A 21,494-nucleotide genomic window follows, 5' to 3' on the forward strand; every position below is an offset into this window, starting at 1 on the left:
ACAGCTTTGAAATAATTAGGCAATACCAGATTAAACCCCTCCGGGGTTTCCCTCCGGGGGGTCACCCACGACTCGAATAGAGGAAGCAGAGCTAGAGGAAGGCAGCCACAGGCTGCCCACCGCGCCGCCCCGGAGCCCGCCCACTGCCAACTTCCGCCCGCTGGCGACTTCCGCCCAGCCGGTGACAGGCTCCGCCCCGCCCCCTCGAGCCCAAGATTCGCCGGAATTTTCCCGCGATGCCGCGGGGGGCGGGGCCCCAGAATGCACTGCGGGCGCGCCGGCTCCACTGCCGAGCGACCGCGGGAAAATTCCAAAAAAGTCAAAACAAAGCAAAAAAGCTGTAGGAGACGAAGCCAAGTTTTCAAGCCACAGAACTCGGGCGGTGGCGTCCTTCCCGCCACGGCCTAAACTGCTGAGGCAGCTCTGGCGCGGACCACCGGGTAAGAAAGAGGCCGCGGCACACCGCGAAGGCGGCCGTCTCCTCCGGGGGTCTGGCCGACACGTCAGCCCGGGCGTGGGGGTGGGAGGGAAGACTCGCGAGAACGCCCCTCCGCCGCGCGCGGCGCCTGTAGGTGGGAGCGGGCTCCCGCCGAGTGCCGGGGGCGAGGAGGGGAGGTGGGGCGGGGCCAGCGTGGGGGCGGGGCCGGCGGAGGGGTCCCCCAGGAGAGGTGGCAGTTGCGATTTGGTTTTGTAGTTCTTTTTGTTCGTTGACGCCTTGCCGCCAGGTCTCAAGGAGGGGCGCAGAGGTGAATGTCTTCGCCCGGATCCGGGGGAGCTGTGACAAGCTCACCTCTTAACCCTGCACCCTCTACAGCTGGCCGGCTCCGGCGCTGGGAGGGGCGAGGCCCGAGGAGGGGAGCCCGGGCTCTGGTGTTACCCTTCTCGCCCTCGGGCCTTTCAGCCTGGGAGGGGAGGAGGGTTTTGATGGACTTTGGCCTCCCCATCACTGTCTTTGGACGCCAGGCCAAATCGGGTCCAAAACCCTTAAAAAATATTTTTTTAGGGGTTGGTGTTCGTTGGCTTGCCTTTTTTTTCTAATTTTTTTTTTTTCCTTTTCATGGTCGTGTTGTGTCTGGAGAGGGGAAAGGATTTGGAGTTTTGGAAACATGACAAATTTGGGACCAGAATTTTAAGGAAAGAGACCTAGGAATTTTCTGGCCAAGATCTGTGTGTGCCTGTGCATTTTGTCCTAATCTGAAGCTTGGAAAGCTCCCGGGCTCCTGGGTTTATTCTAACTTGTGTCCCATTTAATGAATGGATCTTAACTGAGATGTGATTGATTGATCAGAGGAACAGGGCATTTTTGGGCCATCCAACTTCAGCTGTGCGTGGATGTCACTCACCTTCAGTGATGTGCAGCTCAGAACATTTTCTCATTACTCCCCTCAAGAGAGGAGGGAAGGTTACAAGTGACAGAATTCATACCATGTGTTGGGATGAGTTATTACATGCTTATTTATTACATAAGCTCAGATGGAAAACATGTTCATTGTGACTTTATCCATTAAACTTAAACCAAGTTGAGGTTTCAGTCTGATGTACTGTGCCAGATTCACATGGAAATAAGCACATATATACATTACTCATAAACAAGAAAGACTGCATCCAAAAAGAATTTTGGGCAACAACCCGATTAAAACCCCCTGGTTTTTGCCTCCTGTAGCTCCTCTGAGTCTCAGTGTGCTTTTATCTTTCCTTCTAGTTGTAGAATTTCCACTCAGCCAGTGTTTCTATAGTTCTGGATGATGTCCGTTTTGTCTTTTAGTTGTAGTTTTGAAATTGTTGTGCGAGGCAGCAGTTTAGGTGTTTACCTATGCCGCCATCTTGGTTTCTCTCTCCTCTTGATTTCTTGAAAAATATTTACTAACTTTTCCTAGTTAAATCAAAGGCCTTTACCCCAAGGTAAAAGTTAGATCCTGCTTTACAATTTGACTATGTTTTGTTATACATTTTCATTCATTTTTTTCATTATTGAGTCATATTCCTCTTGATTTCTTTTTTTTAAATTTTGTAATCTGTATTGTATAGATTATTACAGTTGTTCCTCTTTTTTCCCCCCATAGCTCCCCTCCATCCGGTTCCCACTCCCCCACCTCATACCCCCACCCCATACTCTTACCCCCCCCCCCCCCACTATCCTCATCCATAGGTGTATGATTTTTGTCCAGTCTCTTCCCACACACCCCACACCCCTTCCCCCCCCCCCAGAATTGTCAGCCCATTCCCTTTCTATGCTCCTGATTCTATTATAGTCATCAGATTATTCTATTCATCGGATTTTTTATTTACTTGATTTTTAGATATACTTGTTGATAGATATGTATTTGTTGTTCAAAATTTTTATCTTTATCTTTTTCATCTTCTTCCTCTTTTTAAAGAATACTTTTCAGCATTTCCTATAATACTGGTTTGGTGGTGATGAACTCCTTTAGCTTTTTCTTATCTGTGAAGCTCTTTATCTGACTTTCATTTCTGAATGATAGCTTTGTTGGGTAGAGTAATCTTGGTTGTAGGCTCTTGCTATTCATCACTTTAAATATTTCTTGCCACTCCCATCTGGCCGGCATAGTTCCTGTTGAGAAATCAGCTGACAGTCATATGGGTGCTCCTTTATAAGTAACTATTTTCTCTTGCTGCTTTTAATATTCTCTCTTTGTCTTTTGCTCCTGGCATTTTATTTTATTTTATTTTTAAAAAAATATATTTTATTGACTTTTTACAGAGAGGAAGGGAGAGAGATAGAGAGCTAGAAACGTCGATGAGAGAGAAACATCGACCAGCTGCCTCTTGCACACCCCCTACCCGGGATGTGCCCGCAACCAATGTACATGCCCCTGACCGGAATCGAACCTGGGACCTTTCAGTCCGCAGACTGACGCTCTACCACTGAGCCAAACCAGCTTTGGCAGCTCTTGGCATTTTAATTATGATGTGTTTTGGTGTGGTCCTCTTTGGATTCCTTTTGTTTGGGGTTCTGTGCGCTTTCTGGACTTATAAGTCTATTTCTTTCACCAGGTGGGGGAAGTTTTCTGTCATTATTTCTTGAAATAGTTTTCAGTATTTTGCTCTCTCCTTCTGGCACCCCAGTAATTCGGATGTTGGTACACTTGAAGTTGTCCCGGAGGCTCCTTACACTATCTTCATATCTTTTTTCAGTTGCTTATTTGTATTTCAAATCTTTGACTTGATTCTTGTGATCCTCTTGTCTGCTGTTGGATCTTTGTATATTATTTTTTATTTCATTCAGTATATGCTTAATTTCTTGCTCGTCCTTTTTCATATCCTCGAGGTCTCACTAAACCCATGGTTGGCAAACTGTGATTCGGGAGCCACATGTGGCTCTTTGGCCCCTTGAGTGTGGTTCTTCCACAGAATACCACGGCCTGGGCGAGTCTATTTTGAAGAAGTGGTATTAGAAGAAGTTTAAGTTTAAAAAATTTGGCTCTCAAAAGAAATTTCAATCATTGTACTGTTGGTATTTGGCTCTGTTGACTAATGAGTTTGCCGACCACTGCACTAAACTCATTGGCCTTTTCTAGAAAATTCTTGCAAAACCTTATAACTGGGTTTTGAACTCTATATCCAGTCATTTGCTTTCCTCCATTTTTTTCATTTGTGATCTTTTTCTTTGTCTCTGCATTTTGGCTGCTTCCCTGAATTGATAGAATGGCATTGTGTGCTAGGTGTCCTATAGGGCCCAGTGGCTCAGCCTCCCCAGTTACCTGAAGTGGACACTCTTGGTGCACCCCTTTGTGGGCTGTGTGCAGTCTTGTTGTAGTTAAGCCTTGATTATTGTTTATATCATGGGAAGGAATTGACCTCCAGGCCAATTGGCTGTGAGGATCAGCTGTGTCTATGCTGGGAGAACTTCTGTGCTAAAGAAACCTTTATGAGACAAGACTTGCAAAAGCCTCTGTGCTCAGCCTGGATGGGGCGGAGTGTCAGGGTGGAGCAGACAGCATTGGTTTCCTGTCAGTCCTGCCCTAATAGGCCCCTATGTCTCAGTGTCCTGTGGTAATCGCTGCACGCACCTCTGAGAGAAGGCTGCCCTCAAGTTCTGCCACTACCAGACAGTCCAGTTTCTCCCCAAATGAGTCTGGGTCCCCAGAATTTTTGCCGGAACTGGAGTTCAGAGCCGTTAGGAGCTTTTGTCTCCCTCCTGGTTGAGAAAGCCAGCTGCATACTCTCAGTTGCCTGCCCTCTCTATGCACGCACTTCGGCACTTCTGCATCCCGCAGTTCCTCTGAATTCAGTGTGGTTTTCTCTTTCCTGACAGTCTAGTTTCACCCCATGTGAGTCTGGGTCCCCAGAGTCTCTCCCAGAACTGGAGTTCAGCGCAGTCAGGAGCCTTTGTCTCCCTCCTGATTGAGAAAGCCAGCCGTGCACTCAGTTGCCAGTCCTCTCCGCGCACGTGCATCTCAGTACCTCTGCCTCCTGTAGCTCCTCTGAGTCTCAGTGTGCTTTTCTCTTCCCTTTTAGTTGTAGATTTCCACTCAGCCAGCCTTCCTGTGGTTCTGGATGATGTCCATTTTGTCTTTTAGTTGTAGTTTTGAAATTGTTGTGCGAGGCAGCAGTTTAGGTGTTTACCTATGCCGCCATCTTGGTTTCTCTCTCCTCTTGATTCCTTGAAAAATATTTACTAAGATTCTGGAAAAGATAGGCAAACTCCATATTAGAGTTTTTTGTTCTGTTCTTTAATGATAAAAAGCATTAACTTGGTTGGCTGAGTGTAGAAGATGTGTTGCTGCATGCATGTGAAACTATGCATGTACATTTTAAAATAAGTGGTGTTTTAAACTAGTTCCATATTTCAGCAAGTAGTTCCAGTAACAATTATACAAATTTTGTATTTATGAAAACCAGCTACAGGGAGGCCAGCCTGGCCAGTAGAAAGTTGGATTGATTAGCTAAGCTGCATAGAGTGCCAGAGAAATCTCACATGTGTGGCAGTTCCAAGTTGGTAGTGGTGAAGCCTCAAATCAGGCTTGAAATCAGTACCAAATGCATTTATAAAGTTTTATTTTAGCTGGGTAGGGTATGTATATTCTCTGATCTTGTTTATGGCTCCTGAATGATTGACTTTAAGATGAAAGAACACCTTTGGAGAAGTACATTGCCTTTGCAGTGTTTTAATAAAAATACATAAGTAGAGAAGAAAAAAGTTAATTCATCAGAAAAGTTAGGTAACAATGCAAATCTTTTATTTTCTAGATATCAAGTCTTTTTTTGAATCAGTTTGGACGAGCCCTTGCAAAATTATCTGGCTTATTCTCTTAGGTTCTTCATAGTCCCTCCTAGGTATATAGAAATCATTTCCCTGTCAACATCTCTAATGCAGGAACATCTGTACTCTTCCTGATACCTTTCTCTAGTTATAAAAAGGTATGTTTCTAATGGAAATCATCTTATTGAAACAATATACCTGATATGTAAAGAATTAGGTGTTTTTTTTTTAGTCAATTTAGTAGGATTTTAGAATTGTGCAATGATCATCACTATTCACTTTTAAAACATTTGCATCATCATAACAAGTTTGTGTTTGCAAGTTCATACTGACTCCTGGCTCTGGCTTTCAAGACCTCAGACAACCATTGGTTTGCTTTCTGTCTGTGTAGATTAGGCTTTCTGGACATTTCATATTAATGAATTCATAAAGTAGGTGTTGTCTTGTGTTGGGCTTTTTTCACTTAGCACAATGTATTTGAGATTTATCTATGCTCTGGCATGAGTAAGTAGTTCATTTGTTTGCTGAAAAGTATCCTGTTGTGTGGACATACCACATCTTGTTTATCCATTCATCAGTTGATGGACACTTGAGTTGCTTTTACTTTTTGGCTATTATGAATAATGTTGAGTTGAGCATTTGTGTGCAAGTCTTTGTGTGGACATGTTTTCATTTTTTTTGAATAGATACATGAGTTGAATTGCTGGGTTGTATAGTAAGTTTGTGTTAGCAAATTATCTTCGCTCTTCTTCCCATTTTTATTTTACATACAAATTGTTGGAAGTTAACTTTATAATTTAATTTTTAGGCAACGAAATATTCAGTGAGATTATCGCCATAAATCAGCAATAAATACAATAACTCGGGATTGTGCATCTGGTCATTTTGAAAAAAGGGTAAAACCTTGTTTATTTGTAAGAAGGATAGCTATACCTTGTAAGGTAGCCAATGGGTCAAAAAGGAAATTACAAAGAAAGTTAGAAATATCTTGAACTGAATGAAATCAAACCCACAGCATATTGCCTTGACTGGTTTGGCTCAGTGGATAGAGTGTCAGCCTGTGGACTGAAGGGTACCAGGTTCAATTCTGGTCAAGAGCATGTACCTTGGTTGCGGGCACATCCTCAGTAGGAGGTGTGCAGGAGGCAGCTGATCAAAGTTTCTCTCTCATTGATGTTTCTAACTCTCTATCCCTTTCCCTTCTTCTCTGTAAAAAATCAATAAAATATATTAAAAAACCCCACAACATATTAAATTTGTGAGATGCTGTTTAAACAATGCTTAAAAAGAAATTTGTAAATTTATTCTTTTTTAATTTTAAAAATAAATATATTTTATTGATTTTTACAAAGAGGAAGGGAAAGGGATAGAGAGTTAGAAACATCGATGAGAGAGAGACATCGATCAGCTGCTTCTTGCACATCCCCTGGGGATGTGCCTGCCACCAAGGTACATGCCCTTGACCGGAATCGAACCCAGAACCTTTCAGTTCACAGGCCGATGCTCTATCCACTGAGCCAAACCGGTTTTGGCAGAAATTTGCAACTTCAAACAGCTGTATTAGAAAATAATAAAGGCTGCAAATTAATAACTTAAGCTCCTACCTTAAGAAATGAGAAAAAGGAGCATACTAAACCCAAAGCAAGAAGAAGGAAAGATACAATAAAGAGAAGAGTGGAAATCAGTGAAATAGGAAACAGAAAAACAATAAGTAAAATCAATTAAATGAAGAACTGATTTCTAATTTGTAATTAAAATTTTTCCCATAATGGAAAATCCAGGAATAGGTAACTTCAGGGGTGAATTCCATCAAATATTAAAAAAAGAAATAACACTTATCCTTTACAACCACTTTCAGGAAATATGAGAAGGGAACACTTCCTAAAATGCTAGTATTACCTAAAACCAAAATCAGACAAAGATATCACAAGAAAGTTACCCACCAGTATTTCTCATAAACATAGACACAAATATGCTAAACAATATTGCTAAACCAAATTTAGTAACATGTAAAAAGAATTATATACCATGACCAAATGGGATTTACCCCAGAAATACAAAGTTAGTATAACATTAAAAAATCAGTTAATGTAAGAAATTATATTAGTAGAATAAACAAAACCATATTGTCATCTCAATAGATACAGAAGAGATTGTCACAGAATCAAACACTTATTCATCTTCCAACAATCTAGGAACAGAAGGAAAGTTTCTCAACCTGATAAAAAGCATTTATGGAAAATGTATGGCTGACATCATAATGTATATTGGTAGAAGATTAAATATTTTCCCCTTAAGATTAGGAAAAAGTTAAAAATGTTCACTCCGCTCTCACCCCACCTTTCTTCTATTCAACAATGTATTGGAGGTGATATGTAGAAAAAAAAATAAAGGCATCCAGATACAAAGGGAGAAATAAAACTGTCTATGTTCACCGATGACATGACAGTTTATGTAGAAAATTCTAAGGAATTCACAAAAAAGCAAAACCTGCATGAAAGAAATACAAGGATACAAGATCAGTATACATCAACTGTGTTTTTATACTATACTGGCACTGAACAACCCAAAAATGAAATTTGACAAGGGTCTATTTACAATAGAATCAAAAATGAAAATACTTTGGAAAAAAGTTAACAAAAGAAGGGCAAGACTTGCATAATGAAAATTACAAAACATGGCTAAAAGAAATTAAAGATCTAAATGAACAGACATTCCATGTTCATGTTAAGTTGGCAATTCTCCCCAAACAGATCTATGGAGTCAATGCAATTTCTATTAAAATCCATCCCAATAGGCTATTTTTTTTTAATGACAAGCAGTTACTAAAATTTATATGGAAATGTCGGGAACCCAGAATAGCCAAAACAATTAGAAAAATAAAAAGCAATGAAATAATTATAGTACCAATTTCAAAATTTACTATAAAGCTATCATCATAATCAAGACAGCATGCTGTTGATATTACTGAAACAGAAATGAGAGTCTAGAAATAATTTATGGTCAATTGATTTTTGACAAAAGTGCCAAGGCAATTAAATGAAGACAGTTATTATTTATTTATTTATTTATTTATTTATTTTTATTGATTTTTTTACAGAGAGGAAGGGAGAGAGATAGAGAGCTAAAAACGTCGATGGGAGAGAAACACCCACCAGCTGCCTCTTGCACACCCCCTACCGGGGATGTGCCTGCAACCAACGTACATGCCCTTGACCGGAATCGAACCTGGGACCTTTCAGTCCGCAGAGCCAAACCAGTTTCGGCAAGACGGTTATTTTTTAACAAAGAGTCTGAAACAATTGAGTATCCGCATGCAAAATGATGAAGAATTTGGACCCATATCTCATACCATGCACAAAAGTTAGCAGAAATTGATCATAAATCTAAAGCATGATACGTTTTGTATGGCTTGCATGATGGTTTTGTTGTTTTTAATCCTCACCCTGGATATGCTTTTACTGATTTGAGAGAGAGAGAGAGAGAGAGAGAGAGAGAGAGAGAGAGAGAGAGAGAGAGAGAGAGAGAGAGATTGGGGAGGGGGAGAAACGGAAGAGAGAGAGAGCAAGAGAAAGATTGATGTGAGAGAGAAACATCAAATGGTTGCCTCCTGTATGTGCCCGGACTGGATATTGAATACGCACCGGGGTATGTGCCCTGACCAGGATTGAACCTGCAGTCTTTTGCTGTAGGGATGACACTCCAACTAACAGAGCCAAAATTTAAATTCCACAAACAGAGCTGGTTTGCATGATGTTTTAAATTTTTTTTGAGCCATTTATGAACATTAAAACACTAAGTAATTTTTTGAGTCATTTATGAACATTAAAACACAAAGTAATTTCACCTTAAAATCCATATTTTCAATTTATTATTATTTTTAAGATGAAGGACAGTCTGACACACTAAATCTGACACCTCTTTTGGCATCAGCTGGCTAGAGCTAAGTTCTGGTGTCTTCTGTGTATAGAGCTTTGTCTTCCAGTTGCTTCCAGCCCATCAGATTGCTCTACTTATTTACCTTGCCTCTTTGAATTTATGACCTTTGTGTAAAGTAATTTACAAACTTTTGAGTCATTTTGAAATGAATTCAGTTGTCAAACCAATACTGAGGAGGAAAAATGGGTAGCTAGTTTGGAACAAATTTATCATACCTTTTGGAGGAATTACTATAATATGTGTTCTCTGGCTAGTTCAAAATTTCTTACTTGTAGGAAAAAAACTTATTATTAATTGTTCTTTAACAGTAATATACCATATACTTTTAAGATGTCAGCATTTTTGTTCTATTGATTTTAAAATTTTATTTTACTTTTTATTTTTATTATTATTATTATTATTATTATTATTTTTTACCTCTTTTGGTTTCTTGGTTCATTTCTAACATTACTTTGGTCATAAGCCCCAGTAAACATGCTTCACACTTTCCAAATTAGTTTCATATAGATTGTATGTGATTCTTATAGTAACCATATATGCCAAGGTAAGACAGACATTTAAAAAAAAAGAGTGGAGATTTAAAATAAAAAATTAATTTGGACCTGGATTAGGGGGTTCCTGCGAGTTTGCCCCAAAAGAGGATAGCTGCTGAAGAACTTCTGGGGTTACTTCTGTTTGTGCAACTTTTAAATGTGTCTCAATTATTGTGGCATGATGACCATAATAATTTTAGTTACTAAAAGAGCCAAACATTTCTGGTTACCCAGGCTTAACTGAATTTAGCGGAAAACATTCACCTTCAACAATATGTTCTTTTTGAAATGTTTACAGAGAAGGAAACAGAGGTTAGTGACAAAGCTGTTGACTGTTACCCAGGGAAATTAGACTCTTGTCTGGTGCTCTTCTCATTGCACCAGCAGCCCCATGTCCAAGGGTTCTGGACGCTTCCCATTGGAACATTCTTCACAAGTCTTGGCAGGCTTTTTAGTTGCATCTTTCTACTGTGTAAATAGAGGTATTAGAAGAAATGTATTTTTTTTTAATACTGCCTAACCAGTTTCTGCTTGGTAATGTGAGACTCAAGGAGTGCCAGCAAACAAATCAGACCCACAGTGTATTTGATATGCCTATCTTTTCCCCAAACAAAATTTAAATTCCACAAACACAAACTGAGTCATTTTCCAAATGTTTGTATATGAGTGGAGGGTTTTGTTCTATCCTTTTGTAACCAATACCATAAAATTTTTGAAGGTCCTTGATGCATTTGTTGTACAATGTTAATCCAAAACAAAACTTTATTCTAACTAAACTTGTAGCTAGGGAGAGATACCACACTCATTTCAATTGATCAGTACAACATGTTTGTACCAACCAGATCTAAAAACTGCATAAAGGAGTGCCATGCTGTAAAGACGGTATTATAGTTGTAAACACAAGTGCAGCTGTTATAAATCTAGCAAAACCTCAGATTAAACAATTTAAAATTTACTGAAGATGACATTCCAGACCCATTTTTCATAATATAAACACTCCGGGCCATGCCTTTGAAATGAGTGGGATTGTCATTAATATTAATGCCACTGAATTCAAGGCTGGGAAGTCATTTCTTTTTGAGCTTTATTTTCACTCCTAATTTTGGAATAAAATATACTTTTAAAAAGCCTGAAGTATGGCATGTTTATTTATGGCCTGAGGGGAGGGAAAGGGGGAAGGATCCTGTTGCTTTTAAATTGTAGGAATACAAAAATATGGAATTTTTTATCTTTATGATCTTTTAAATTAAATGAGTTTGTTAGAATTAAATTTGGCAAAAATTAGTTATTAACGGAATTTAATTGCATTGGTCAATTAAAAAATAAAAAGACACTAAAATGGTTGATGTTTTAGGATTGTATTAATTTGCTATTTTAGGTTTATTTAAGGAAATAATTTTATTCTGAGTGATTGTGAACATGTTTTGTGGTGGTATCTTTCAGCAAGATCAGGGTGGGACAAGTCTCAATATATGCACTTCTAATTTGTTTTTCTTCTTATTTTCTACTTAGTGGGATAAATGGTGAGTTTGGCAATATAATATTTTCTAGAGCTATATTCTGCATTCTGATTTCCTATAAAATCTTATATGATTTTTGTCAAATTTAAGAGTACACAGAGTCCACCAGAAACTGTTTGAATGAACTGGGCCAAATAATTTTGGGGTGGGGCTTGTTTTGTTTGCTTGTTTATTGCTGACTGAATTTTAAAATTTCATTTGCTTGTACTGATTTTCTTCACTGGACTTTTGGAGAAGCCTCTAAATCGGGTAACAGAGCAGTTAAATGACCTTAGTCTTTGATTAAAAAGAGGCAACATTTATCAAAAGAAGATAGTTGAATCTCATTTACATTTGTTCTTTAATTTTTATTAAACATTTTTCTGATCAAGAGAATTGAAGCGAACCATTGTTAAGTACCATGTTGTGACCTAAAGTTGGTAATTGTGGAAACACATAACTACGTAATATGGTAATCTCTTGTTCAAAAGAACTTTGGATATTTTTTCCTTTTCTTTTTGTTTTTATCCTCACCTGAGGATATTTTTCCCCATTGATTTTCAAAGAGAGTGTGGAAGGGATGGAAAGAGGTGGGAGAGGAGAGAGAGGATAGGGGAAGAGGGGAGGGAGGGGCAGGGGGAGGGGGAGGGAGGGGGAGAGGAGGGAGGAGGAAAGGGAGAAGGGAGAGGGGAGGGGAGAGTGGGGAAACATAGGTTGGTTGCAGGAGTAGGGACTGAGCCTGCAACCCAGGTACGTGCCCTTGACCAGGAATTGAACCCGAGACCTTTCAGTGCACAGGCTGATGCTCTAACCATTAACAGCTAGATATTTCTTATTTTTAAAAAAATAAAAAATCTTTATTGTTGGAAGTATTACATATGTCCACCTTTTTTCCCATTGACCCTTCTAGGCCCCCCCGCCCCCCTCCTTCACCACCCTCTTGTCTGTGTCCATGGGTTACGCATATATGCGTACAGGTTCTTTGGTTGATAACCTCGCACTTACTCACCCTCCCCCACCTTCCCTCTGAGATTCTGCATTCTGTTCCATGTCTCCATGTCTCTTGTTCATTAGATTCCACATATGAGTGCGATCAGGTGATACTTGTCTTTCTCTGACTGGCCTATTTTGCTTCGCATAATACTCTCCAGGTCCCTCCATGCTATCTCAAGGGTAAGATTCCCTTCTTTTTTACAGCTGCATGGTATTCCATTTTATAAATGTACCACAGCTTTTTTATCCACTTGTGTACTGCTGATTAACTTGTATTTATTGATTTCTTTTTCTTTTTTTTTTCTTTTTTTTAGAAAAAGAGAGGGGGGAGAGAGAAAAAGGAGAAGAGAGAGGAGCAGACTTGTTGTTCTACCTATTTATGCACACATTGGTTGATGCTTGTATGTGCCCTGACCTGGGCTCCAACCTGCAACCTGTGGCATATTGGGATCAGGCTGTAACCAACTGAGCTACCCAGCCAAGGCTAGAACTTTGGATATTTCTATCAGCATAGAGCAGCGATTTTCAACCAGTGTGCTATAAGAATGCTTAAAACATGTAGCACAGACCTCTTTTCCCTTACATCGTCAAACAAAAAATGACAACCGCCAACACAGCCATAGTCGTCTGATGTCAATGCCCTATCTTGAATCATAAGTATATAGGTCATATAATAGAGCTGATCTTATAGAGCTCTATGGTTGCATCTGATTGATTAATTCATGTTACCAGAATTCCTTACATACCAGTAGGAACCTAATTTTCTAAAAAAGTCATTTTGGAGCACAAGGGTAGATAATTACTTTTGTTTTTGTGGGGGTTTTTTTTTGTTGTTTGTTTTTTGGTAAATCAATAAAAATTATATGTGTGTTTTTTTTGTTTGTTTTTGTTTTGTTTTTGTCTGATTGGCTAAAATATATATTTTTTGCTGTGCTCCAGAATTTTAGTAATTAGTTTATGTGTACCATGAGATGAAGAAGGATAAATTAGCTGTCATAGAAGGTGGGCATATCACAATGATTACATCTGTTGCTTTTGACTCCTCTTTCGTTCTTTTCTTTTTTTAAATTAGAACTCATGGAGGTTTCTTTTAAGTCTTTTTGCACTTACATAATATTAAGTTGAGGAAGACATTTGGGCTAGTATAAATAACTACAGGCCTGGTGCATGTGCACCGGAGGGGTCCCTTGGCCTGGTCTGTACCCTCTCGCTATCCGGGACCTCTTGGGGGTGTCAGATAGCTAGTTTCTGCCCGATCCCTGCAGGCCTGATCCAGACTGGAGGGAGCCAAATCCCTTCAGGCCTGGTCCCCACAAGCCCAATCCCCACAGGCCCGATCCAGACAGGTGGGAGCCTGGACCCTGAAGGCCCAATTCAGGCAGGAGGGAACCCGATCCTGTGCGTTGAGCATCTGTCCCCCGGTAGGTAGTATGTGTCATAGCAATGGGTCAACTGGTCATTCAGCTGCTTAGGCTTTTATATATATAGCTAGTCTTTTCCTTTCCTGTTGCAAAACTTATTTACAACCATCCTAGGTTTTTCCTTTATTATCATTCATTCTCCTATGCATTCTTTGATATTGTATCTTATTTTCTACCTCTTTCTTGGCTTACTCCCTTGTTTTGGAGCAGCACATACTCTAGTATCTTTTTAAATGGTGCGTGGGATGGAAATCATTTTGTGTCACACTTGATTGATGAATTATCTGGACATAGAATTCCAGGTTGGAAATAGCATTGTTTCATTCCCTTTAACTTCCAATGTTTTTACAATTTTATGATGATGTGCTATGGTGTGGATCTCTTTCATCCACTGTTTTGGGCACTTGGTTAGCCCTTCCAGTCTAGAAACTCTTGTCTTTTTGTTCTAAGAATGTTTCTGTGATTATATTCTTCCCTCCATTTTCTTTGGAGCGTCTTTATTTGGCGTTTGAACTTTAGGACTAACCCTCTGATTTTCTTATCTTTCTCCTGTTTTCTATCACATTGTCTTTTGGCTTTTCAGATTTGTTGTTGTTGTTAATCCTCACTCAAGGACATTTTTCCTGTTGATTTTTAGAGAGAATGGAAGGTTAAGGAGGAAGTGGGGGCATACACATGTATGTATACTAGAGGCCTGGTGCACGAAATTTGTGTACAGAGGGGTGTCCCTCACCCAGCCTGCACCCTCTCCAATCTGGGACCTCTTGAGGGATGTCCAACCACCCATTTAGGCCTGATCCCACTGTGACATCCCTCCTAATCCAGGACTATTGGCTCCCAACTGCCTCCCCCTGAGGTCTGGTCCTCCACCAACTGCCATGCCCTTCAGGCCTGGTTCCTCCAATTGCCCTCCCCTGCTGGCCTGATTGCCCCCAACTGCCCTTGCCTGCAGGCCTGGTACCCTCCAACTACCCTCCCCTGCAGGCCCGTTTCCCCCAACTGCCCTCCCCTACAGGCCTGGGTCCCCCACAACCATCCTCCACTGCAGACCTGGTTCCCTGCCAATTGTCCTCCTCTGCAGTCCTGGTCCCCCTTAACAGTCCTCTCCTGCTGACCTGGTCTCCCCCAACTGCCCTCCTCTGTTGGCCCAGTCACCCCTAACTGCCCTCCACTGTAAGACCTGGGTCTCCCCAAACTGTCCTCCACTGCTGGCCTGGCCTCCCCCCAACTGTCCTCCCCTGCAATTCTGGACTCCCCCAACTGCCCTCCCCTGCCAACCTGGTCTCCCCCAACTGAACTCCTCTGCCGACCTGATCAACCATAACCACCTTCCTTGCTTGTCTGATCACCCACAACTGCCCTTTCCTGCTGGCCTAGTCCTGCCCAACTGCCCTCCCCTGCAGGCCTGGTCCTGCCCAACTGCCTTCCTCTGCTGGCCTGGTCACACCTAACTTCCCACCACTGCCCTCCCCTGCAAGCCATCTTGTGGCAGCCATCTTGTGGCAGCCATCTTGTGTCCACATGGGGGCGGCCATCTTTGCGTCTTGGTGTGACGGTCAATTTGCATATTACTCTTTTATTAGATAGGACAGGAAGGGGGGGGGAATCGGGGGGGGGGTTTATCCCTTAGCCCAGCCTGCACCCTCTCCAATGTGGGACCCCTTGAGGGATGTCCAACTGCCTGTTTAGGCCCGATCCCATTGGATGTCCTAAACCAGCAGTTGGACATCCCTCTCATAATCCAGGACTGCTGACTCCCAACTGCTCGACTGCCTGCCTTCCTGATTGCCCCTAACGTCTTCTGCCTGCCAGCCTGATCATGCCCTAACCATTCCCATGCCAACCTGATTGATGTTTAACTGCTCCCCTGCCAGCCTGTTTGCTCCCAACTTCCCTCCTCTGCCAGCCTGGTCACCCCTAACTGCCCTCCCCTGCAGGGTTGATTACCCCCAACTGCCCTCCCTTGCAGGCTTGGTCCCTCTCAACTGCCCTCCCTTGCAGGCCTGGTCCCTCTCAACTGCCCTCCCTTGCAGGCCTGGTCCCTCCCAACTGCCCTCCCCTGCTGGCCATCTTGTGGTGGCCATCTTGTGTCCACATGGGTCAGGATCTTTGACCACATGGGGGCAGCTATTTTGTGTGTTGGGGTGATAGTCAATTTGCATATTACTCTTTTATTAGATAAGTTAGAGGCCTGGTGCATGCATGGGGAAACAATGGATTTGCTCTGAAGGGTGTCCTGGATCAGGGTGGGGGTTCCCTTGGGGTGTGGGGCAGCCTGGGTGAGTGGCCTCTGGTGGTTTGCGGGCCGGCCATGCCTACCCCCCCCCCCCCCCCCAGCGACTTAAGGGGAGGCCCTGGTATCTGGGATTTATTTATCTTCTACAATTTAAACTTTGTAGACTGGAGTGGAGCCAAGCCTCCTGCTCGCTCCCTGGCAGCCTGGCAGCAGCCATTTCTGTTGGAATTTATGTATCATCTATAATTGAAACTTTGTAGCCTGGAGTGAAGGCCTGATCCTGCCAGGGCTGCAGAAGCTTGGCTTCCTCCATCACCTGGGGCAACCCTAGCCCCCTGCTCTTCCAGCTCAGTGGCTGCTGCCATTTCTGTTGGAATTTATTTACCTTCTATAATTGAAACTTTGTACCCTTGAGTGGAGGTCTGGGCCCACCAGGGTGTGTAGAAAACTTGGCTTCCTCCATTGCCAGGGAAACCCAAGCCTCCCTCCTGCTCTCTATGGCTGCAGCCATCTTGATTGGGGTTAATTTACATACTTGCTCTGATTGGCTGGTGGGCATGGCTTGTTGGTGTAATGGAGTGATAATTAATTTCCATATTACTCTTTTATTAGATAGGATATATGAGAGAGAGAGAGAGAGAGAGAAATATCAATGCAGAGACACACCAATTGGTTTCCTTCTGCATGTGCTCTGACCTGGTGGGGATGGAATCTGTAACCCAGATTTGCCCTCTTGACCAGGAATTGAACCTGAAACCTTTTGGTGTGCAGACTGACACTCCAGCCACTGAGCAACACCGGCCAGGGCACTTTTGAGATTTTCAGCTTTAAATTATATATTTTTTTTCTATTGAGTTTCTCATTTCATTATGTGTGTGTGTGTGTGTGTGTGTGTGTGTGTGTGTGTACACACACACACACACACACACACACACACACACACACCGTATTTTCCGGCGTATAAGACGACCCCCTAATTTTACAATTAAAACATAGGTTTAGGCCTATATTCGCTGTATGAGACTACCCCCCACTTTAAAGAAAAGACTTACTTTGCCGTCAAGATCTGCAGGTAATTTTTGTGCAATTTTGGTCTTTTGCCCCCAATTTTCGGTTGACTTTTTTTCATTTCAAAAGTCGTCTTATACGCCAGAAAATACGGTGTGTGTGTGTGTGTGTGTGTGTGTGTGTATAATGTATATATTTTTTATTGATTTTTTTTTTTTTTTTTTTTTTTTTACAGAGAGGCAGGGAGAGAGATCGAGAGTTAAACATTGATCAGCTGCCTCCTGCATACTTTCTACTGGGGATGTGCCTGCATCCAAGGTATATGCCCTTGACTGGAATCGAATCTGGAACCTTTCAGTTTGTAGGCTGATGCTCTATCCACCAAGCCAAACTAGTTAGGGCTGCTATTATATTTTTAATTTCCAAGACTATTCTCTGAATGTCCTTTTTGTTAATATTCTCTTTCTTGAATGGATATAGTATTATTTTCTCTGCTATAAAGATATTAAATGCTATAACTTAAAAAAAAGTCACATGACTTCTGTGTTACTTTTATTTGTATATTTTGTATATTAGAGGTTTTCTCAGATATTTGATAATCAGTCCTTGGCTGTCTGCTTATATTTACCACAAAGAACTATTATAGAAAGCTGAACCAAAACTCCACATACATGGGAGACACTTAACTGACTTTTATATTCCTATTAAAAAGATCCAGTTGGGCTGAATGTTGGGGAACCCTCCCCTGTCAGTACCTTCAGATCTTATTTATTTATTTATTTATTTTTTTTATTGTTGATAGTATTATATATATCTTCCATTTCCCCCTCCTTTCCCTCCTGCTCCCAGTCCCTACCCACTCCTCAGGTCTTCACTTCCCTATTGTCCATAATACCTTTATATCTTTACTCTGGTTTATCAGAGTTGCTTGTCATCTATAAGTCAGACTGTCATTGTTCTAGGGCAGTGGTTCTCAACCTTTCTAATGCCGCGACCCTTTCCTTGTGTTGTGGTGACCCCCAACCATAAAATTATTTTTGTTGGTACTTCAAAACTGTAATTTTGCTACTGTTATGAACCGTAATGTAAATATCTGTGTTTTCCGATGGTCTTAGGCAGGGGTCCTCAAACTTTTTAAAGTTGGGGCCAGATCACGGTCCCTCAGAGAGCTGGAGGGCCGGACTATATGAACTACTAATTCCTACTGTAACACCTTGGCTGCGCTCACTGCCCAAAAAACCTGGCGGGCAGGATCAGACTCCCCTGGGGGCTGCATGTGGCCCGCGGGCCGTAGTTTGAAGACCCCTGGTAGGCGACCCTGCAAGGGGTTCTCAGCTTGTGGGTCTGGGTTGGAATGCTCTGTGCGATCTCCCCGGGTAAGAAAGTCAAGTAAAATGAGGCTAAGCATGGAGAAACCCTGGGAACATTATTTTTAATGCAAGGTATAGGAAACATACAGTTTTATATTGAAACAACACACACACACACACACACACACGCACACACACGCACACACATGAAAACAAAAAACTGTTCCCAATCTCTTGGAGAATATTCACCTCAGTTATAGAAGTATTAACATAGAGAGATTTGATGGTTATCGTATCTTAAGTGATTGTGATAATGTATAATAGATTATAGACTGGATAAGGCCAGGGCTGGGAGAATTATGGGTTAGAATGGAGTCTGGGAAGATTATAATGTAGGAATACAGGGTTCTTTTACTAGGGATAGATGTTTGATGATGTGAATTAAAACACTGGGTTGATTGATGTGTTGGAGGTCCGTAAGACCACACTTGGGTTTGATGATTCACTTGATAGACTCACAGAATTCGGCGTATAGTTGTCCTCATGATTATGTCTTATTACAGGGAAAAGCTACAAAGAAAAATCAGCAAAGGGAAAAGGTTCATGGGATGAAGTCTGGCAGAAACCAGGCACAAGCTTCTACGTGTTCCTTCCCTGTGGAATTACACAGGACACACTCAGTTCCTCCAGCAGAATTGTGATAACATGTGTGAAATGTCTTCCATCGGGGAAGCTTACTAGAGATTCAGTGCCCAGGGTTTTTATTGGGGGCTGGTCATGTAGTCATCCTCTGCTGAGAAGGTACCAAAATTGCAGATCCTCAGAAGGAAAGCAGATGTCCCGCATAAATCACATTGTTTGTACAAACAGTTTAGGCACAGCTAGTCCCTCTTAGCAGTTAGGGAGGTGGAACTCGCCCAGTATCCAAGTTCCCGGATTCTAGTCAAGGGCCAGCCTTACAAGCTGTCCTTCCTAAGGAGAGCAGAGTCAGGCTTGCTACGTTAACTCTTATCTGCACAGTCACTGTAGGAGGTGAGGAGTCATTTTGAGGGCCAAAGCTGTTTAATCTTGATAAATTTCTCAGTTGTCTGAAGGCAGGGTTAAAGCCTCACTTAGGTGTAAAGTGATGGTGTGTTAAAAATAGGCAGAAAACTTAGCTTGTAGGAGTTTATAAATTGAGGTGAGACATAGTCCATACAATATTGGAACTCATAAGAAATCTAGATAAGGGAGGGAGAGAGGAGAGTTGTGTTATGGACTGAATTTTGTGACCCACTCCCCCTGCCATAAACTCATATGGAGCTAGAGCCTTTAGAGAGGTAATTACGTGTAAGTGAGGTCAGAGGGTGGGAGTTCTAATAGGACAGGGTTGGTGGCCTTATAAGAAGAGGAAGAGAGATCTTTTTCTCCGTCTGTGCATATGCACAAAGAAGCCGTATGAGCACACCGAGAGAAAGCGGCCATCGGCAAGCCAGGCAGAGGGTCCTCACCAGAACCAAATAGTCCAGAACCTTGATCCAGCTCCTAAAACTGAGAAAATAAATGTGTGTTGTGTAAGCCACCTAGTGTATGTATTTTTTGTTGTTGTTGTTATGGCAGCCTGAGTAGATCAGACTAGGATGTCAGCTTTATCAAGATGAATGCTATATGGAACAAGAGCATTTTAATACGGTGCTGGTTTTTTGTTTTGTTGTTGTTTTTTGCTGTTTTGTCTTTTTGTCAGTTTGCTTTTTAAACTTAGCTCACTCACCCACATATCACCCTTTTTTGTTTAGCATCAGCCATTAACCCAAGGTTCTAGATCGGTGCCATCCAATACTATATTTGATGATGTAAATTTATTTTAAAATAAAATTAAAAATTCGGTCCCTCAGTCACACTAGCCACATTTCATGTGTGCGGTAGCCACATGTGGCTAGGAGCTATGATATTGGACAGTATATATATAAATAGAACATTGACATCATTGTAGAAACTCTTACACTTTCTAAATAGTTGACTCACAACTCTTGCTATTTATTTTCTGTTTCAGTGGTTCTGAACTTTTTCAGTCTTAAGGCATGGATAATGATTACAGTTGGAACTCTGTAGTGTAAATATGTCAAGCTGACTCTGTAACAGTATCATGCTTCTACAATGTGTGCCCTTAGAAAAGATGTTTTCTACCCCCCTGGGCTTGCTTATATTATATTCATAGGACAGAGAACTTGGATTCCACAGGTTTACTCTCTGACACCTGCTTCCCACCTGCTGGATGTTTTTTTCTGCTGTTTCCTGGAGGTGGCAAATACAGACACTTTAGAAGGAAGTGTCAGTAGCTGGACTGCTCTGTTGAGAACTGAGGGGGAAGGGGGACGTCAGAGTAAGCGGCAAGCAACCTGGCATTATATGGAAAAGATTGTTTTCTGAGGTAATAAAAAGTATAATATTGGTCAGAAAGGTCATTTGTAACCCACTCACCAATCTGTGCCATCATATATGGGTACCGTTCTCTGGAATCCTCAAAACAACCCTGTGAGGTATTCCACTCCCGAAGTCAAGTGAAGGCCGCATTCAGAAATCTCGTCTAATTTGCTCCGGGTCACCGAATTACTGAATAGAGATGCTGGATTCAAACCTTCCCATGGGTCTTTAAACAGCTTGTGTTTTTTTCCACCCTGATACAGCTGGGCTTGGCCCCTTCATCCGACCTGGGTGAGAACAGCTCTGCCAAAGCTGTGTTCTATGTGAAAGGGGTTCTTTGTAAGTTTCATACACATTTAATTCAGGTAAAGATTGAATGACCTGGAAGGGCACATTTTTTCTTTCATTTTAAATAATTGTTATTTTAATTATAATGAAAATAGAAAAACATTTTAAAAATGGAAATATCATTAATAATCCAGCATTTATTTTGGATAATTTAAAGACTTCCCTGTGCTTATGCAGACATACTTTTACAAAAATGTTATCATGCTATTATATGTTTGTCTGAAACTTCCTAATTTGATTTAAGAATTTAGGATGAACATCTCTCCAAGTCAGTCAGGAATATTCTTTGTGCAGTTAACTGCACTGTTAATTTAAAAAGTATGTGTTGTTGTTGTTTTTTGTTTTGTTTTGTTTTTTTTCAAAAAAACAGTTATTATTATACCCACTTTAACCAGTCTCCTTCATTTTAGCCTATAGGTCTACTTTTTTTTTTTTTTATGGTGTTACTAACAAATAATTGAAGAGAGGAACAAAGTCTTAAATTTGGCATTCAGTACCAAATAATTCCAGATGTTTGCTTTGCCCTGAAGTTAGAAAGAACCTACCCACTCTGATGCTGTATTTGTTCTTCTCATCCTCC

At 41.4% G+C, this 21,494-nt stretch overlaps 1 protein-coding gene across 4 annotated transcripts in view; it reads left to right on the forward strand.

Moving 5' to 3' along the window:
• Nucleotides 1-254: 254 nt before the first annotated feature.
• Nucleotides 255-21,494, forward strand: part of FANCC (FA complementation group C) — a gene marked incomplete at its 3' end in the record, with an annotated part of 222,335 nt that continues 201,095 nt past the window's right edge. For 3 of the 4 annotated variants that reach the window (XR_014796326.1, XR_014796327.1, XR_014796328.1), the window contains exon 1: nucleotides 255-440. The remainder of the gene's footprint in view (nucleotides 441-21,494) is intronic. The other variant, XM_084898963.1, reaches the window with a different exon arrangement.

The sequence above is a fragment of the Pipistrellus hanaki genome (genome assembly GCF_964339955.1).
Source record: "Pipistrellus hanaki genome assembly, chromosome: 11".
In the NCBI taxonomy this organism is placed as follows: domain Eukaryota; kingdom Metazoa; phylum Chordata; class Mammalia; order Chiroptera; family Vespertilionidae; genus Pipistrellus; species Pipistrellus hanaki.